Source organism: Leptodactylus fuscus, chromosome 1, assembly GCF_031893055.1.
Source record: "Leptodactylus fuscus isolate aLepFus1 chromosome 1, aLepFus1.hap2, whole genome shotgun sequence".
NCBI classification, from domain to species: Eukaryota; Metazoa; Chordata; class Amphibia; order Anura; family Leptodactylidae; genus Leptodactylus; species Leptodactylus fuscus.
This window is the reverse complement of record NC_134265.1, coordinates 272,472,804-272,494,869: the sequence shown is the minus strand read 5'-3', so window position 1 is coordinate 272,494,869 and position 22,066 is coordinate 272,472,804.

Sequence of the window (22,066 nt, the reverse complement as noted above, 5' to 3'; positions counted from 1 at the left end):
CATATAGTGCCAGTTTCTGACTGGGAATTCAAAGAATATATTGGGGTTATAAATACCCTCATTTCTTGCTACTGGTATATAGTGCCATTGTCTGACTGGGAATTCAAAGAATATATTGGGGTTACGTGCACCCACAATTTTTACTACTGGTATACAGTGCCAGTTTCTGACTGGGAATTCAAAGAATATATTGGGGTTACAAATACCCTCATTTCTTGCTACTGCCATATAGTGCCAGTTTCTGACTGGTAATTCAAAGAATATATTGGGGTTACGTGCACCCACAATTTTTACTACTGGTATACAGTGCCATTGTCTGACTGGGAATTCAAGGAATATATTGGGGTTATAAATACCCTCATTTCTTGCTACTGCCATATAGTGCCAGTTTCTGACTGGTAATTCAAAGAATATATTGGGGTTATAAATACCCTCATTTCTTGCTACTGGTATATAGTGCCATTGTCTGACTGGGAATTCAAAGAATATATTGGGGTTACGTGCACCCACAATTTTTGCTACTGGTATATAGTGCCAATTTCTAACTGGGAATTCAAAATGCGCAAGGCTCCCGGAAAGGGACGTGGACGAGGCCGTGGGCGAGGTCGGGGGAATGGTTCTGGGGAGCAAGGTAGCAGTGAAGCCACAGGGCGTCCCGTGCCTACTCCTGTGGGGCAGCAAGCATTGCGCCACTCCACAGTGCCAGGGTTGCTTGCCACATTAACTAAACTGCAGGGTACAAACCTTAGTAGGCCCGAGAACCAGGAACAGGTCTTGCAATGGCTGTCAGAGAACGCTTACAGCACATTGTCCAGCAGCCAGTCAGACTCTGCCTCCTCTCCTCCTATTACCCAACAGTCTTGTCCTCCTTCCTCCCTAAATTCCCAAGCTTCACAGAACAATAACCCCAACTGTCCCTGCTCCCCAGAGCTGTTCTCCGCTCCTTTCATTGTCCCTCAACCTGCCTCTCCACGTCACGATTCCACGAACCTAACAGAGGAGCATCTGTGTCCAGATGCTCAAACACTAGAGTCTCCTCCATCTCCGTTCGATTTGGTGGTGGATGACCAGCAACCCACCCTCATCGACGATGATGTGACGCAGTTGCCGTCAGGGCATCCAGTTGACCGGCGCATTGTGCGGGAGGAGGAGATGAGACAGGAGTTGGAAGAGGAAGTGGTGGATGATGAGGACACTGACCCGACCTGGACAGGGGGGATGTCAAGCGGGGAAAGTAGTGTGGATGTTGAGGCAAGTGCAGCACCAAAAAGAGTAGCTAGAGGCAGAGGCAGAGGTCAGCAGCTTAGGCGAAGCCAGGCCACACCCGGAATCTCCCAAGATGTTCCAGTTCATACCCAGCCCCGAAAAACTCCCACCTCGAGGGCACATTTCTCGAAGGTGTGGAGTTTTTTCAAGGAATGCGCCGAGGACAGATATAGTGTTGTCTGCACAATTTGCCTCTCGAAATTGATTAGGGGCTCTGAGAAGAGCAACCTGTCCACCACTTCAATGCGCCGTCATTTGGAATCCAAGCACTGGAATCAGTGGCAGGCAGCAACGGCAGGACAAAGGCCGCCTGCCGTTCACGCCACTGCCACTGCCTCTGCCACTGCCTCTGCCTCTGCCACTGCCACTGCTGACTGTGCTGGCGATGCACTCCAGAGGACGAGCCAGGACACCACTTCATCTGCCTCCGCCACTTTGTTGACTTCTCCCTCATCCTCCCCTGTTCCTGTCTTATCTCCTTCTCCTGCACCATCAAAGGCACCATCAGGCGCTTCTTTACAACAACCCACCATCTCTCAGACATTGGAGCGGCGGCAGAAATACACTGCTAACCACCCACACGCGCAAGCCTTGAACGCCAACATCGCTAAACTGCTGGCCCAGGAGATGTTGGCGTTCCGGCTTGTTGAAACTCCCGCCTTCCTGGACCTGATGGCAACTGCGGCACCTCGCTATGCCGTCCCTAGCCGTCACTACTTCTCCCGGTGTGCCGTCCCCGCCTTGCACCAGCACGTGTCACTCAACATCAGGCGGGCCCTTAGTTCCGCGCTTTGCACAAAGGTCCACTTGACCACCGACGTGTGGACAAGTGCATGCGGACAGGGACGCTACATTTCACTGACGGCACACTGGGTGAATGTAGTTGAGGCTGGGACTGCTTCCCAAACTGGCCCGGTGTACCTCGTCTCCCCGCCTAACATTCCTGGCAGGGACACGAGAAGAACACCCCCCTCCTCCTCCTCCTCTACCGCCTCCTCCTCCGCCACCGCCTCCTCCTCCGCCACCGCCTCCTCCTCCGCTGTTAGATTGACCCCAGCTACGAGTTGGAAACGTTGCAGCACTGGCGTTGGTAGACGTCAGCAGGCTGTGCTGAAGCTGATCAGCTTGGGGGACAGACAGCACACTGCCTCCGAGGTGAGGGATGCCCTCCTCGATGAGACGGCAATATGGTTTGAGCCGCTGCACCTGGGCCCAGGCATGGTCGTTTGTGATAACGGCCGGAACCTGGTAGCAGCTCTGGAGCTTGCCGGACTCCAACATGTTCCATGCCTGGCCCACGTCTTCAACCTAGTGGTGCAACGTTTCCTAAAGAGCTACCCCAATGTTCCAGAGCTACTGGTGAAAGTGCGGCGCATGTGCGCCCACTTTCGCAAGTCGACAGTAGCCGCTGCTAGCTTAAAATCTCTCCAGCAACGCCTGCATGAGCCACAACACCGGCTTTTGTGCGACGTCCCCACACGCTGGAACTCAACGTTTCAGATGTTGAATAGAGTGGTTGAGCAGCAGAGACCTTTGATGGAATACCAGCTACAAAACCCTAGGGTGCCACAAAGTCAGCTGCCTCAGTTTCTCATCCATGAGTGGTCATGGATGAGAGACCTTTGTGACATCCTACGGGTGTTTGAGGAGTCCACAAGGAGGGTGAGCTCTGAGGATGCGATGGTGAGCCTTACAATCCCGCTCTTGTGTGTTCTGAGAGAATCCCTGATTGACATCAGGGATAACTCAGATCACACAGAGGAGTTAGGGATAGCATCCGATCCGTCACAGCTGGAGAGTAGGTCCACACATCTGTCCGCTTCACTGCGTTTAATGGAGGAGGAGGAGGAGGAGGAGGAGGAAGAAGAGTTGTCCGATGATGTGATGGTGATACAGGAGGCTTCCGGGCAACTTCGAATCGTCCCATTGTTGCAGCGCGGATGGGTAGACATGGAGGATGAGGAGGAAATGGAGATTGAACTTTCCGGTGGGGCCAGAGGAGTCATGCCAACTAACACTGTGGCAGACATGGCTGAGTTCATGTTGGGGTGCTTTACAACCGACAAGCGTATTGTCAAAATCATGGAGGACAACCAGTACTGGATCTTTGCTATCCTTGACCCCCGGTATAAAAACAACATCTCGTCTTTTATTCCGGTAGAGGGGAGGGCCAATCGCATCAATGCTTGCCACAGGCAATTGGTGCAGAATATGATGGAGATGTTTCCAGCATGTGACGTTAGCGGCAGGGAGGACAGTTCCTCCAGTAGGCGACCAAGTTCTCACCGGTCCACACAAACGAGGGGCACACTGTCTAAGGTCTGGGACACCTTGATGGCACCCCCTCGCCAAAGTGCCGCCACAGAGGGTCCTAGTGTCACCAGGCGTGAGAAGTATAGGCGCATGTTGCGGGAATACCTTTCCGACCACAGCCCTGTCCTCTCCGACCCCTCTGCGCCCTACACGTATTGGGTGTCGAAGTTGGACCTGTGGCTTGAACTTGCCCTATATGCCTTGGAGGTGCTGTCCTGTCCTGCCGCCAGCGTCCTATCTGAGAGGGTGTTCAGTGCAGCCGGTGGCATCATCACTGACAAGCGCACCCGTCTGTCAGCTGAGAGTGCCGACCGGCTCACTTTGATAAAAATGAACCACCACTGGATAGAGCCTTCATTTTTGTGCCCACCTGTGTAAAGCACCCCAACATGAAACTCCATGTCTGTACTCAACCTCTCCAATTCCTCCGCATCCTCATACTCATCCACCATAAGCGTTGCACAATTCTGCTAATACTAGGCTCCCTCCAACATGATTTCCCCCAACTCTGCTGGTTAGAGGCTCCCTCCACCCTGATTTCCACCAACTCTGCTGGTTAGAGGCTCCCTCCACCCTGCTTTCCCACAACTCTGCTGGTTAGAGGCTCCCTCCACCATGAATTTGCCCAAACTGGGCTGGTTAGAGGCTCCCTCCACCATGAATTGGTCCAAACTGGGGTTTTTAGAGGCTCCCTCCACCATGAATTTGCCAAAACTGGGCTGTTTAGAGGCTCCCTCCACCATGAATTGGTCCAAATTGGGGTTTTTAGAGGCTCCCTCCACCATGAATTTGCCCAAACTGGGCTGGTTAGAGGCTCCCTCCACCATGAATTGGTCCAAACTGGGCTGGTTAGAGGCTCCCTCCACCATGAATTGGTCCAAATTGGGGTTTTTAGAGGCTCCCTCCACCATGAATTGGTCCAAACTGGGCTGTTTAGAGGCTCCCTCCACCATGAATTGGTCCAAACTGGGGTTTTTAGAGGCTCCCTCCACCATGAATTGGTCCAAACTGGGCTGGTTAGAGGCTCCCTCCACCATGAATTGGTCCAAACTGGGGTTTTTAGAGGCTCCCTCCACCATGAATTGGTCCAAACTGGGGTTTTTAGAGGCTCCCTCCACCATGAATTGGTCCAAACTGGGGTTTTTAGAGGCTCCCTCCACCATGAATTTGCCCAAACTGGGCTGTTTAGAGGCTCCCTCCACCATGAATTGGTCCAAACTGGGTTTTTTAGAGGCTCCCTCCACCATGAATTGGTCCAAACTGGGGTTTTTAGAGGCTCCCTCCACCATGAATTGGTCCAAACTGGGGTTTTTAGAGGCTCCCTCCACCATGAATTTGCCCAAACTGGGCTGTTTAGAGGCTCCCTCCACCATGAATTGGTCCAAATTGGGGTTTTAGAGGCTCCCTCCACCATGAATTTGCCCAAACTGGGCTGGTTAGAGGCTCCCTCCACCATGAATTGGTCCAAACTGGGCTGGTTAGAGGCTCCCTCCACCATGAATTGGTCCAAATTGGGGTTTTTAGAGACTCCCTCCACCATGAATTGGTCCAAACTGGGCTGTTTAGAGGCTCCCTCCACCATGAATTGGTCCAAACTGGGGTTTTTAGAGGCTCCCTCCACCATGAATTGGTCCAAACTGGGCTGGTTAGAGGCTCCCTCCACCATGAATTTGCCCAAACTGGGCTGTTTAGAGGCTCCCTCCACCATGAATTGGTCCAAACTGGGCTGGTTAGAGGCTCCCTCCACCATGAATTGGTCCAAACTGGGTTTTTTAGAGGCTCCCTCCACCATGAATTGGTCCAAACTGGGGTTTTTAGATGCTCCCTCCACCATGAATTGGTCCAAACTGGGGTTTTTAGAGGCTCCCTCCACCATGAATTTGCCCAAACTGGGCTGTTTAGAGGCTCCCTCCACCATGAATTGGTCCAAACTGGGTTTTTTAGAGGCTCCCTCCACCATGAATTGGTCCAAACTGGGGTTTTTAGAGGCTCCCTCCACCATGAATTGGTCCAAACTGGGGTTTTTAGAGGCTCCCTCCACCATGAATTTGCCCAAACTGGGCTGTTTAGAGGCTCCCTCCACCATGAATTGGTCCAAATTGGGGTTTTTAGAGGCTCCCTCCACCATGAATTTGCCCAAACTGGGCTGGTTAGAGGCTCCCTCCACCATGAATTGGTCCAAACTGGGCTGGTTAGAGGCTCCCTCCACCATGAATTGGTCCAAATTGGGGTTTTTAGAGCCTCCCTCCACCATGAATTGGTCCAAACTGGGCTGTTTAGAGGCTCCCTCCACCATGAATTGGTCCAAACTGGGGTTTTTAGAGGCTCCCTCCACCATGAATTGGTCCAAACTGGGCTGGTTAGAGGCTCCCTCCACCATGAATTGGTCCAAACTGGGTTTTTTAGAGGCTCCCTCCACCATGAATTGGTCCAAACTGGGGTTTTTAGAGGCTCCCTCCACCATGAATTTGCCCAAACTGGGCTGTTTAGAGGCTCCCTCCACCATGAATTGGTCCAAATTGGGGTTTTTAGAGGCTCCCTCCACCATGAATTTGCCCAAACTGGGCTGGTTAGAGGCTCCCTCCACCATGAATTGGTCCAATCTGGGCTGGTTAGAGGCTCCCTCCACCATGAATTGGTCCAAATTGGGGTTTTTAGAGGCTCCCTCCACCATGAATTGGTCCAAACTGGGCTGTTTAGAGGCTCCCTCCACCATGAATTGGTCCAAACTGGGGTTTTTAGAGGCTCCCTCCACCATGAATTGGTCCAAACTGGGCTGGTTAGAGGCTCCCTCCACCATGAATTGGTCCAAACTGGGTTTTTTAGAGGCTCCCTCCACCATGAATTGGTCCAAACTGGGGTTTTTAGAGGCTCCCTCCACCATGAATTTGCCCAAACTGGGCTGTTTAGAGGCTCCCTCCACCATGAATTGGTCCAAATTGGGGTTTTTAGAGGCTCCCTCCACCATGAATTTGCCCAAACTGGGCTGGTTAGAGGCTCCCTCCACCATGAATTGGTCCAATCTGGGCTGGTTAGAGGCTCCCTCCACCATGAATTGGTCCAAATTGGGGTTTTTAGAGGCTCCCTCCACCATGAATTGGTCCAAACTGGGCTGTTTAGAGGCTCCCTCCACCATGAATTGGTCCAAACTGGGGTTTTTAGAGGCTCCCTCCACCATGAATTGGTCCAAACTGGGCTGGTTAGAGGCTCCCTCCACCATGAATTGGTCCAAACTGGGTTTTTTAGAGGCTCCCTCCACCATGAATTGGTCCAAATTGGGGTTTTTAGAGGCTCCCTCCACCATGAATTGGTCCAAACTGGGGTTTTTAGAGGCTCCCTCCACCATGAATTGGTCCAAACTGGGGTTTTTAGAGGCTCCCTCCACCATGAATTTGCCCAAACTGGGCTGTTTAGAGGCTCCCTCCACCATGAATTGGTCCAAACTGGGTTTTTTAGAGGCTCCCTCCACCATGAATTGGTCCAAACTGGGGTTTTTAGAGGCTCCCTCCACCATGAATTGGTCCAAACTGGGGTTTTTAGAGGCTCCCTCCACCATGAATTTGCCCAAACTGGGCTGTTTAGAGGCTCCCTCCACCATGAATTGGTCCAAATTGGGGTTTTTAGAGGCTCCCTCCACCATGAATTGGTCCAAACTGGGGTTTTTAGAGGCTCCCTCCACCATGAATTTGCCCAAACTGGGGTTTTTAGAGGCTCCCTCCACCATGAATTGGTCCAAACTGGGGTTTTTAGAGGCTCCCTCCACCATGAATTGGTCCAAACTGGGGTTTTTAGAGGCTCCCTCCACCATGAATTGGTCCAAACTGGGCTGGTTAGAGGCTCCCTCCACCATGAATTTGCCCAAACTGGGCTGTTTAGAGGCTCCCTCCACCATGAATTGGTCCAAACGGGGGTTTTTAGAGGCTCCCTCCACCATGAATTTGCCCAAACTGGGCTGGTTAGAGGCTCCCTCCACCATGAATTTGCCCAAACTGGGCTGTTTAGAGGCTCCCTCCACCATGAATTGGTCCAAACTGGGCTGTTTAGAGGCTCCCTCCACCATGAATTGGTCCAAACTGGGGTTTTTAGAGGCTCCCTCCACCATGAATTGGTCCAAACTGGGGTTTTTAGAGGCTCCCTCCACCATGAATTGGTCCAAACTGGGGTTTTTAGAGGCTCCCTCCACCATGAATTTGCCCAAACTCTGCTGGTTAGAGGCTCAATCCACCCTGATTTTCAAAACAAATGTTGGTGCCAACCTCAACTTACTACAAGGGCCAAATTCACTGCTGGTGACAAGCTCTCCTCACTGCAAGTGCCAAATACACATGTTTCAAGGTGTTTTCCTACTGTCAGAGAGGTGGTATTGAGTGTGTAAAGTGTGTAGTTGTTAGGCTGTGATGTTGGGGTAAAGAGGGTCTTTGGTGTGTTAGATGCCCCCAGACATGCTTCCCCTGCTGTCCCAGTGTCATTCCAGAGGTGTTGGCATCATTTCCTGTGGTGTCATAGTGGACTTGGTGACCCTCCAGACACGGATTTGGGTTTCCCCCTTAACGAGTATATGTTCCCCATAGACTATAATAGGGTTCGAAACCCGTTCGAACACACGAACAGTGAGCGGCTGTTCGATTCGAATTTCGAACCTCGAACATTTTAGTGTTCGCTCATCTCTAGTGTCTAACCTTCCCCTATTGTTGATAGAACTGTACTGTTTAGCTCTAGAGCTTTACAGGGGATTCAGATCTCTGAGATAGAACAATTGAAATACGGGATAGCCAAAGATGTATTAAACTACAAAGCCCATAGTAATTCTAAGAAAAGTTTTGCCAAAGAGAATTGTTATGTAGACCTTGTGTACAGAAATCAATTGATGCACAATTTTGTGAATTTTGCTACAAACACAGTGAATCTTTATTAAACACATATTGCCTTTGGAAAAGGTGAAGGGAGAAAACAAATTGCAAACACACACTAAAGAAAGTGCCTTTTCCTGCAGCAACAAATGTTGCTTTTCTGATGCTTTTTTTCAACTTTTATATGTTCCAAGAACTACATCAACATAAACATACAAACAGAGAAGAAAAGGGTCACATTGTCCACCTAGTCCATCTTTATGTTTTCTTTTCATCTTAGGATAGATATGTTTATCCCTTAAATGCTTAAATTCATTCACAGAAGATTTTACAGCTACATATGCTGGAAGTTTGTTCCAAGTCTCAACTACTCTTTTCATACAATAAGTATCTGGACACCCATGCAAATGAAGATATCTATGGTCTTGATGTACGTCACGCCTTCCGCTGTTGGCATTAGTCGCATGCAAGATGCCACAAAGTGCAGAGTTGTCCTATTTTGAGAAAGGGGTAATTGTGGGGTACCATAGAAATGATCGATCCTTAAGGGATATAGCAAGCAAACTGAATTACCCAAAATTGACAGTGGCCTATGTGATTATGAAGTGGAAGGTGAACGGGGATTGTCAAAATGTGTCCCGAGTTGGCAGACCCCCGAAACTGGGAGATAGAGACCGACGAGTGCTGGCCAGAGAAACCGCACCCAACCGATGGCTCACATACACCAGGAGTTTCACCAGGCATCCAGGAGTATTGTGTCGATCAATACCATCCATAAGGAAGCATCTGCTGGGTTCTACCAACTATTGTATATGAATAAATGGTAGAAGTATAATTTTATCAAACCAAAAAAAAGTTTGATGTAAGGGTCCGCAACTCACAGCTTATAAAAAACTTCTTTTATTTCATCCTCTTAAAAATTCTATTTGCCACCTTAGGCTGAAGTACACATTTAGACACAAAAAAACATAGTGTAGACAGGATAGACACTGGACATTGGTGAATTAAAAAATGCTAGGAAACTGATGCGTTAGTGCAAAAGATTTTAGACCCTCCTTGTTTTAGGTGTCTTAGAGTGTATATTAAGATCTCACTGCTTACAATGTCTAGGCTAGTTTCACTATGATTAAGGGACGCCTTGGTAGTCCCGAAACGCGTCAGTTTCCTAGCGTTTTTTAATTCACCAATGTCCAGTGTCTATCCTGTCTACACTATGTTTTTTCGTTAGTGCGAAAGATTTTAGACCCTCCTTGTTTTAGGTGTCTTAGAGTGTATATTAAGATCTCACTGCTTACAATGTCTAGGCTAGTTTCACTATGATTAAGGGACGCCTTGGTAGTCCCGAAACGCGTCAGTTTCCTAGCGTTTTTTAATTCACCAATGTCCAGTGTCTATCCTGTCTACACTATGTTTTTTCGTTAGTGCGAAAGATTTTAGACCCTCCTTGTTTTAGGTGTCTTAGAGTGTATATTAAGATCTCACTGCTTACAATGTCTAGGCTAGTTTCACTATGATTAAGGGACGCCTTGGTAGTCCCGAAACGCGTCAGTTTCCTAGCGTTTTTTAATTCACCAATGTCCAGTGTCTATCCTGTCTACACTATGTTTTTTCGTTAGTGCGAAAGATTTTAGACCCTCCTTGTTTTAGGTGTCTTAGAGTGTATATTAAGATCTCACTGCTTACAATGTCTAGGCTAGTTTCACTATGATTAAGGGACGCCTTGGTAGTCCCGAAACGCGTCAGTTTCCTAGCGTTTTTTAATTCACCAATGTCCAGTGTCTATCCTGTCTACACTATGTTTTTTCGTTAGTGCGAAAGATTTTAGACCCTCCTTGTTTTAGGTGTCTTAGAGTGTATATTAAGATCTCACTGCTTACAATGTCTAGGCTAGTTTCACTATGATTAAGGGACGCCTTGGTAGTCCCGAAACGCGTCAGTTTCCTAGCGTTTTTTAATTCACCAATGTCCAGTGTCTATCCTGTCTACACTATGTTTTTTTTGTGTCTAAATGTGTACTTCAGCCTAAGGTGGCAAATAGAATTTTTAAGAGGATGAAATAAAATAAGTTTTTTTATAAGCTGTGAATTGCGGACCCTTACATCAAACTTTTTTTTGGTTTGATAAAATTATACTTCTATTAATTTACTCCAACGAGTCAAGGAGAATAGGGTCGTGCACCAACATCATTCCATGAACGACTACAAGGGTGAGCTACTTTATACTTTTTTCTATTGTATATGAATAAATGGTGTTTTTCTATTCTACCACAAGTGTCCAAATACTTATTGGTATATATACTTATTGTATAAACAGCTGTTTATTCATATGCAAACAAGGTGTGTCATGCTTATTACACACTTGTGTCTTCAACCAACAGGAAAACCTTACCTACCCAATCTTCTCCTATGTCAGCTACAAAAATATTAGGATCCAGGACACCCTTGAGGTACACCACTTGTGTCTCGTCTGTCCACAGAATGCACTTCATTAACAACAATGCTATGATATCTATTTATAAGTCAACTGCAAATCCACTGAACTAGACAGGGATTAGATACATCCTTCAATAACTTGTCTATAAGTTCTTTATGCATCAAAGGCTTTGTGGAAATCCAGAGAGACAATATCCACAGAACTACTTTCAACCAAAAATGTTGTCATATAGACAAAAAAGGGAATGGTAGCACCAAATTGTTAACAGTTTCTGTCGCGGAGCAGACTTGGGGTTGGGGGAGATAGAGAAGGGACAATGCATGAAAATTGTCTGAGGGATTATTGCAGAGTTAGAGGAGACTCACTTTTATCTGAGCAGTTATTGCAGAGCTAAAGACGAATGACTGAGCGATTGTCACAGAGTTAGAGGAGAATCACTCTGTCTGAAGCGTTGTTGCAGAGTTAGAGGAAAATCATTAATTTCTGGATAGTTATTGCAGTTGGAAGAAAATGTGTTATGTTTTGGGGTTTTTGCAGATTTGAAGGAGATATGCTCATGTGTGATAGGGCATTGAACAGTTAAAGGGATCCTATCATTAAAACACAACTTTTTCTGCCTACCACGTAGGAATAGCCTTAAGAAAGGCTATTCTTCTCCTACCTTTAGATGTCTTCTCTGCGTTGCCGTTCTGTAGAAATCCCAGTTTTCAATGGTACGCAAATTAGTTCTTTCGCAGCACTGAGGGTGGCCCCAGCACTCAAACAGCCCTGGGGCCGTCCCCAATGCTGTGAGAGAACTCTCCAGCGATGCCTCCATCTTCTTCAGGTACGTCCTCTTCATGCGTCTTCTTCCGGCGCAGGGGGTCAAACTTGTAGGCTTTGGGCAGAGCAGACTGTGCATGTCCACAAGCCACAATAAAATGGCCGCTTACTTACTGTGTAAGCAGCCATTTTTCTTGTGGCAGTGGAGGCATCGCTGGAGATTTCTCTCGCAGCATTGGGGACATCCACAGTGCTGTTTGAGCGCTGGGGACTGCCCCCAGTGCTGTGAGAGAACTCATTTGCATACTGACGAAAACCGGGATTTCTACAGAATGGCAGCGCAGAGAAGATATCTAAAGGTAGGAGAAGAATAGCCTTTCTTAAGGCTATTCCTACGTGGTAGGCAGAAAAATTGTGTTTTAATGATAGGATCCCTTTAAAGGATAATCACTTGTGTCTGAGGGGTTATTGTAGTAGGAGGAGAATCATCAGTCATGAGGAGATATTGCAGATAGATTGCAGATAGAAAGATAAATAAATAGAACTAAATAAAGATAAAGAAATATGATAGATAGATAGATAGATAGATAGATAGATAGATAGATAGATAGATAGATAGATAGATCTAGATAACTAGAGTAAAGGAGATATGATAGGTAGATAGATGACTACATAGGTTAGTACATAGATAGATAGATGATAGATAGAAAGATATAACTAAATAGATATAGATAACTAAATAGTTAAACTGAAAAAGAAAACTTAGCTATAGAGATAAATAGAGCTAAATAAATAAATAGCTAGATAGATAATAGATAGATAGATAGATAGATAGATAGATAGATAGATAGATGAGTAGGTAGGTGTTATGGTCAGCAGGGTTTATTAAAAAAAAACTAAAACTAAAACCCTACGGAGCCCTCTGGGCCACTGACTACTAACCAACCTGGTGTGAACACAGGCTAACAGTTCCTATCACTGCCAGCTAAAATAAAGAACCAGGTGCGCTCTGTTAACATTCACAGAGGCATGCAGTCAGAGCAGCCGCACAAATAAACAAACTGGCTAGCCTGAACTCCAGGACTAGCCAGAGACCAAGCCCACTCCCAGTCACCCTGTCTGGGAAGTATTGCTAGCTGCCCCTACAGAGTTGTACCACACATACAAGGCAGCATGCTGCCTGACTAACAATGGCATTGCTATCTCAGGGGTCATTTACTAGCTAGGGCAAACTAATAATATTTCTGGCAGGAACCCAAGCGCGCACACACACATCAATTCAGGTTTTGGAATGCGATCATAGAGCGCCGGGCGACCAGACCAGCCCCCTTATATATGCAAGAGGCGGTCACCAGCAAATAGCCCAGCTGCCCAATCTGAGCATCTATTGGTCGACTCCTATGTCGATCACCCAGTCGACCACGCCCGGCTGCTGCAAGGCAGATTAACCCCTGCAACCCTAGATTGTGCAGAGTAACAGGCAGCGGCGCCCATATCATAGCCGCAGTTACTGCACAATCCTAACACTACCCCCCCCCCCCTCCACGGCGCAACAACGCCATGCGTCTCCGGATCGGAGACGAGAATGGCGAGGAGTGAGCCAGACACAATCCTTTAGGGACAGGTCCGTCCCTGACCTATGTCTGTTGTCAGCTGTTGCTCTGCTCCTGGCCTTGGTCTGACTCATGGCAAAATAAATAAACCGTGGAACTTTGCCATTTATTACAGGACTTGGCAAGTCAGGGGAGTGTATAAGTCTAGTCCCTTTATTCTGCCCAAAAACTGTGCCAACACTCTGCTTAAAGTTTTTTCCCACTTATTTCTTGCGGGCGCAAACCCTGGCTGGCACCTGATGGCAGGGGACAGTGAGACTTTCCTTCAGATTTATGCCTCCTGTTTCTGCGTGGAAGTGGCGTTGCCCTTGGCAACAGGTCAGTGGCGTAATTTTGAGACCTATGCTCTGGCAGAGTCTTAGTAATATTTATAGCAAAGATCTCTGCAGGCTGAGGGGCTAAGTCCTCTTTTTTGAAGGTCTCACTGGAGGGATGGCAGGTGGTATAGCCTCCAAACACCTTCCCTTGCACTCAGGACTCCACTTATTAATCTCCCCTTGCCTCCAGTCTATGACTGGTGAGTGCCGGCGTAACCAAGGGAGACCTAGCATTTCTGTATCAGATAAGCCCTCCAAAATTTGGAAAGAGAGCTCCTCTGTATGCAGTGTTCCACTCTGCAGAAGCAATGGTGGCATCTCAAATCAGATCTGCGGCCGAATTTGAGACCCGTCTACCACCGTAATGTTAATGGGGGTCTTAAGAGCTCTCATGGGCACACCATTCTGCTGGGTGAATTTGGCTGACATGAAATTCCCCATGGCCCCAGAGTCTATCATTGCTCTAGTATTAACCCAACTGTTACCCAGTTTAAAGGCTACTGGAAAATGGACACGATTATGGGACTTTTGTGTACCAAGTAACCCACCCCCGATGGACACTTGGCTAGCTTTCTTTTCCAGTGGGGTCGAGCATTGAGGAGCAATATGCCCTGGCCTGTTGCAACGGTAACAAATTACCCCCTTAATTTTCCTACTCCTGCTGCCACCAGGAGGGGAAGCATGGGAGGTGTCCATAGGTTCAGTGGACTCCACAACGGGTGAGGCAGTGGTAGATTTTATGACCCCCCTCAGAGATATGAGGTTATGCTCGAGCCCCCGCTCCACTCTCCTATCAGACAACTGTGTATCCACATGAGTAGCTGAATTTATTAGGGCAGAGAGGGAGGTAGAAGGCTTTCGGCCTGCTAGTTCGTCCTTAATATTAAAAGGACAAACCTTCCCAAAAAATTGCCACCAATACCTTGTCTGGCCAATCCAGCTCGGATGCCAAGGTTCGAAATTCGATAGCAAAGTCCGTTACCGAGCTCTGGCCTTGCTTTAAACGTAAGACCTGCGAGGCATAGGTAGACTGGGGCACTGGGCCATGAAACACCAGGCGTAGTGCTTCACACAGCGCGGCTAGTGTAGCCAAGTCCGCTGCATCCCGTTCTTTTAACGGGGTGACCCAGGCCAATGCTCTCCCAGTGAGCAAGGAAACCACAAAGGCTACTTTAGATTTCTCATCTGGGAAGAGACTGGGACAAGCTTCAATGTAAGTTTTACACTGGTGAATGAATCCCCGACATCCCTGCGGCTCGCCCACATACCGCTCCGGAGGCAGGAGAGGACACGGTGACGCTGCAGGGGTCGGCAGACTACCAACCAACTGAGCCATAGCCTGAACTAAACCTTGAGACAGGTCAGAAAAATTAATTGTGGCAGCTGGTGGAGATTGCTGCAAGTGTTGCTCCACTGCGCCCAGGCGTGTGTTCAGACTATTGACAAGACTCGCCAATTGTGAAGACGAAGTCATTATTGCGGCGGGGCTCTGGCTCTATGATACTGTTATGGTCAGCAGTGTTTATTAAAAAAAAAACTAAAATGAAAACCCTACGGAGCCCTCTGGGCCAGACTACTAACCAACCTGGTGTGAACACAGGCTAACAGTTCCTGTCACTGCAGCTAAATTAAAGGACCAGGTGTGCTCTGTTGCAATTCACAGAGCCCTGTGCAGTCAGAGCAGCCGCACAAATAAACAAACTGGCTAGCCTAAACTCCAGGACTAGCCAGAGACCAAGTAACTAGCCAGAGACCAAGTAACTAGCCAGAGACCAAGTAAGTGTGTGGTAGTTCCACCCAACCACCCAGGGAGTGCCAAGCCCACTCCCAGTCACCCTATCTGGGACACACACACACACACACACACACACACACACACACACACACACACACACACACACACACACACACACACACACACACACACACACACACACACACACACACACACACACACACACACTTTGGAATGCGATCATAGAGCGCCGGGCATCCAGACCAGCCCCCTTATATAGGCAAGGGGCGGTCACCAGCAAATAGCCCAGCTGCCCAATCCGAGCATCTATTGGTCGACTCCTATGTCGATCACCCAGTCGACCACGCCCGGCTGCTGCAAGGCAGATTAACCCCTGCAACCCTAGATTGAGCAGAGTAACAGACAGCGGCGCCCATATCATGGCCGCAGTTACTGCACAATCCTAACAGTAGGTCGTTAGATAGATAGATAGATAGATAGATAGATAGATAGATAGATAGATAGATATGACTAAATAGATAGAGATAACTAAATTGTTAAACCAAAAGAGAAAACTTAGCTATATGGATAAATAGAGCTAAATAAATAGATAGAGAAAGACCGATGAACGGACGGATAGATAGATAGATAGATAGATAGATAGATAGATAGATAGATAGATAGATAGATAGATAGATATTCATTTTGCGTTGTTTTGTTATGGGTTTCAATAGCTGTCAGTATGAACAAAATTTTAATAATATTAGCTGCAAGTAAAATGTAAAGTAATATGTTTTACAGGATATTAATTTTAAAACAAAATCCAGCAGACATGTTGTAGAGCTTTTAGCAATCATAAATTTAGTCCACAAAAAAAAAAACATGTAAAGTTTTATTTTCAAATATTTCCATCTGTTACAAACTTTAAATGTTGATGTATGTCCCTGCGGTTTCCGCTTTAACACTTCCTCACACCTGATGCATTACATATGTCCCTCAGGCTACCCTCAGTTGTTAGAGAATGTGAGATCTGTCTTGCTTTAGGGAAAATACAGTGATATTTACTGAAAATTTAAACAGTAAAGCAGATTGTGAAACCCCAGGCTAGACATCATGTAGAGCCATGCAGTTATCTTTAGGGCATTTTTATTCTACTTCACTTCATAAGTAGGATAAGGTAAGCATACTTTATAAGCAAATATCGCTTAATGCAAGCCCATAGGCACTGCATATTTATAGTGCTTATCTATTATTATTATACACTTATTTTTTTAAGAAAGCATTCTAACCTTAGCAAAACAAGAAATTAATGTAATACTAGTGAGTATGTTGTTTGAGATTTTATATAGTTATATTCTCAAGTGGCATGGGATAGTATTAAAGACCAAATGTATGAAGCAATGACAGCAAACCATTCTAGTCAAAGAATACTATTTGATCATTCTATAATATTAGTTTGTAACCCGTGTCTCTTCAGAGATTGTGATGCTACAAGTCCCACCTAGAGATGAGCGAACAGTAAAATGTTCGAGGTTCGATATTTGTTTCGAGTAGCCCCTCAATATTCGACTACTCGAATCGAATATCGAACCCTATTATAGTCTATGGGGGGAAAATGCTCGTTTCAGGGGTAGGCAACGTTCGATCAAATTATACTTACCAAGTCCACGAGTGAGGGTCGGGCTGGATCCTCCGAGAAGTCTTCTCCGCGCAGCGTCCCCGCGGCATCTTCCAGCTCTTCATTCACTCTGCCAGGCATCGGGCCTGGGTAGAGCCGACTGCGCATACCCGCACTACAAGCGGACATGCGCTGTCGGCTCTGCCCAGGCCCGATGCCTGGCAGAGTGAATGAAGAGCCAGAAGACGCTGCGGGGAAGCTGCACGGAGAAGACTTCTAAAGGTAGGAGAAGAACCAGCGTTGATTGGCCGACTGTATAGTGGTACTCGATCGAGTACGAGTATTTCGAATACCGTAGTATTCGATCGAATACCTACTCGATCGAGTACTACTTGCTCATCTCTAGTCCCACCATGTGGGTATGCTGAATGTTGTAGTTTCATAAGTTATAGCCCATTCATTACTATTGATTGTCATTATGAAAACATGTGGACAAGTCTAATGCTCAAGAAATCTATAACAAAGTAAAGCATAGAGTAATTGCAGAGCACGCAAATACGTGGACAAGAGTAAAGACTTCAGTGGTAATATTGGGGACAATAAAAGGTTTTTTGAACTGCTCAATGGACCAAGTGATCTATATGATTTTGTGTGTCTGTTGTAATGTTCATTACATTGGATGTACCATGAGAACACTTTGGACACGTATAGCCGAGCACATAAAAAGTATAAACAGTAATGCCAGTTCAAAAGTCACAGGAGTGTCTAAGCACTTTTTATGAAAGCATTTGGGAGATTTAACAAGCTTCAGGTTCAAAGGCATCGAACGAGTTAATTGCCCAAAAAGAGGGAGCAACTGGGAACACCAGGTGCATGTAAGGGAAGCATTTTGGATACTAAAATTTGGGACACAGTTCCCAATGGGAATGAACTACAGACATGATTTGTCATACATTTACAGAATATGAATTGGGTTTGATGGTTATTGATGCCCTTGGTGGTGTCATTATGTGTGATTAAATATTCAAAATGAAAGTTGTTAGTCAATAGTCTAAGTGAACACCAAGTATCACATGCATAGGTCATAGAGAATAATAGATGAGACATATGCTATTATTACGGACGGATTTGGTAATTTCTATATTTATATTGAATTGCATAGTGATTAAGATTGGCAACTCTTATGTTCATCACACAGCTGAGTTATTCTGCGCATGCGTAGATTAGTTGATATGGCCATCTTCACTGAGGGAATTCTCTGTCTCTAGTTAAGATCTAAAATGCGTGCGTGACTTAGTTATTATGTGCATAAGCAGAAGAGTCTAGAGTTGAACAACAGCCATCTTTATTATGGGAATTCCCGTTTATTATGAAGGATGGTGGAGACATATCGCGCATGTGCAGCTCAGTCGAGTGAAGGACGGCTGACTATATTGACTTGGTGAATTGTTATTTGCTGTATGGAGTTGAGGTGTTCAGTCTACTTTTGAGGTAAGCTTGAATAAGTTTGCGGTTCTGGTTATTCATCTGCAGTATTTCCGTTAAAGCTTCTTTATAATGTTCAAATAATTAGGTGATGGTTAATGACATTCATACAGAGTGTTTATCTTGTACAATATAATTATTTAGGAGGGTGCAATCCGTGTTTTTCTAAACATATAGGTCCTGTCCGTATTTTTTAATATGTGTCATTTTATTGTCTGGTATTATTTATGTTGTTTTTACTCTTTGATCCCTTTATTTTCCCTTGTAACTTATTTTGGCATGAGCCTCACATGGTTAATTCGTGGGTTAGCTTTTCCACCTGTAACATTAATTAATGACTTTACAAAGGGGAACCAAAGTGAGGCCAGAGTCAGGCTATGACTAAGGATCTTTAACCGAAACGTGTCAGCCGGGCTGTGGCTTGACCGATTATGTTCATTGGATTTTTTATATGAATTGGCGGAATAAAAGTTAAGTTTTATAGTTATATGTACACGGCTGGATCATGGTTTTCTTTGGACATTCTGCATCTGTCCCAAGCCATAGGGATTTGGATCCGTGCTGGAGTTTTTATATTTAACAGGGAGTGGGACATAGACGCATGGACTGTTTCCCATGGAGGGCTGAGTATATTTTTTCTCTTCCCCAATTTTCATATCATTTTGGCTATGTAAACTATAACTAGAGATGAGTGAGTAGTGTTGTATCGAGTAGGCATTCAATAGAATACTACAGTATTCAAAATACTTGTACTCGTTTGAATACTGCTCCTAAGATCGGACCACAATGAAGACTGCTGTGGTCTGATCTTAGACTCTGCCTCCTCATAGATGAGTGTCCGGCAGAACCAGCATTGATTGGCCGAATGCGGGTACACTGTATAGCATTCGGCCAATCAACGCTGGTCAATGCATTCCTATGAGAAAAAGTCAGCTCCCGCATAACTGAAAGCTGCCAGCTCTCCTGACTAGCAAAGAAGAGCCTGCTGCAGAACTAGCGTTGATTGACAGAATGCTATACACTGTATAGCATTCGGTCAATCAATGCTGGTTCTGCAGGCGAGTAAGTTCACATTAGCACTTGGACTTGGTGACTCTCCTTTAGTTGAATAGTGGTTTCCCCTGAAACTAGCATTTTTTCCCTTAGATTGTAATGGGATTCGATATTTGATCGAGTAGTCGACTATTGAGGCTCTACTCGAAACGAATATTGAATCTCGAATATTTTACTACTCTCTCATCTCTAACTATAACCCTGATGGCAAATCCAATTTTCCTTCAGACGTAAGGACAGATGTTTTAAGGGGCCGATATTGGATTATGTAAATAGTATAAATAAAGGTGAAGTGCATATTTTTGGAGGCATCATTTTTTCTATGTCTTTAATATAGAGGTATTTCCATAGTATTATTTAGCACTATTCCGTCTTAGCACCCTCTAGATAAACTTTGGTGGATAATGTAAAACTGTGTATTTATTTGTATTTATAGCCTCCAATTATGTGCACCCTGGAACTATCCACCCTATATTTTGTAGTCTCTATTATTACATATAACCCGAGGAGAGTCCTCTGACCATTTATTTGGCCTATCACCTATATACACTAACTGCTTTTTGTTGTGGGGTTTGAACAGGGGTATCTAATCTAACTTTTTATTTCAGCTTGAGAAAGGTCCATTTGGATTAGGACCGAAGTGTCACAGCTTGGAATAAACTATCACTAATATTTTTTTTACACTAAACTGGTGTGCTGTCCATTTTTAGATGTTAAATGTTTATGTGGGGTTAATGTCAGACTTCTATCGACTTACGCCCATGTCCTAATAAGGATTAGAAGGTACGGGCTGCTCTTTTCCTTTTCATTTTTAAGTTTTTATCCCCCATACACACTTATTTTCTTTGACTGATCTGGACTACGTTTTAGGGTATATTCATAAAAGTTACATATTATTTATTGAATTACTCTGCTTTACTTTGTCATTGCTATTATGATTTGACCAGGAAATATTTTACAGTTTTCAATACCTCTCCATTAAACAAAAGTAATTCTTGTATTCCAGTATGTTATTTTAATTCAATTTAAAAAAATCCCTATAGATTACATTCACGTACACAGCTCCATCAGATTGTTCTTGTAGAAGGGGTGAGCAGATTTTCATCCCATATGGAATGAACAATGAATAATTAACTATACTTTCAATGGATACATTTAAGTCTTCCACCAAGCAGATCTTTTTCTTTACAAAAAGCAGCCTAAAAATAAACTACTAGATGCAATTATGTCACTAAATGACCACCAGCACAGTCTATATGAAAATTCAGAGCTGTGTTATATTTAAGGGAGGCTCCTTTGGTTGTCAAAAGGACCACATGCTCTAGATATTGATGCTTTCCTCCCTTTGAACTGGCATTTGGGTATACTGGCATCAAAATTGTCAATAAGGAAATGATAAGCCTTTCTTTATTTTTCCTTGAAAGTTTTCCTGCTATTATAAATATACTTTTCCTTCTTCAGTTATTAGCCTGTCCTGTTACTCCTTATCATCACTTAGACTTCATTTATATAGAATCTGTCTTACACAGAAGTCTATGGAGAGGGGAGAGGGAGGCTGATACCAGCTAGATAATTGATTTAGTATCTCATTCTGAATTATATGATCACATATTCACTACAACTAATAAACAAAGTCTGGTGGTGAGAACTAGTACGGAGGCAATGAAAGTGATAAAAGCACTGGTGGAATGGATATAGCTTCTTTTTTATTTTATCACACTTCCTGTCTTTGGACACCTTTATTTATCTTGAAAAACATCTTTAAATATAATTGTATAAAACAATATATAGTCACTTGGATTATGAAATGAATTTAATGTTCACATGATGGAGAATGTATCAGTGGTTGGATTGTCTGCAAGTACTTGTTTTATGAATTGCTCTTTTCTATTACTTTTAAATTCTTTAAAACTCCTGAATCTGTACTGTATTTTAATTGGATCTGATTTACAAGAATAATAATAGATATAAAGTATATCTACCAGCCTTCAGAAAACATTAAATGACACTGCTTTAGAAGAAAGAAAGTTAATTAACTGATAAAAAACATATTTTTGTAAAAAAAAAAAAAAAAAAAAAATGGAATTGAAATATTTTAACATGAATGTGGAAAAGATAAATTATGGAGCAGAGGTCATTTTAGAAAATTGATTCAGATATTTTAATGGAGTTTCCTGTAAATGTTTTGCTATTTTAAGTATTTCAGTCTTTTCTTATACTTTTATATATAGCTTTTTTTTTTTTACTTTTTAGAAACATGGGTTGCCCCCACACTTATGATTTTTGGGTGTTTTAGGGGACAGAGCTGGTGCAGATTTATAACAGTCTTGAAGGCAGGAAGGAGCGGTTTGAATTGGAGAATTTTAGTTTCAGATCACTGGCAGAAAACTTTGTGGATGAGACTCGGTTCTCATCTGCATTCGGTATTCAGTTCGCGGAGTCCGCTTGGGGACCCCACGAACAGAATACCAAAAGCATTAAAGAGCGGTTAGCCTGAGAAAGCAAATGGAACCCACAGACTGTAATGGAGTCCGTGTGTTTTCCACGTGGTGTCTGCACGAATCTTGAAGATAGAAATGTACTTCAAGCAGTTATTTTCTCTCCGCATGATTCATGCGGAC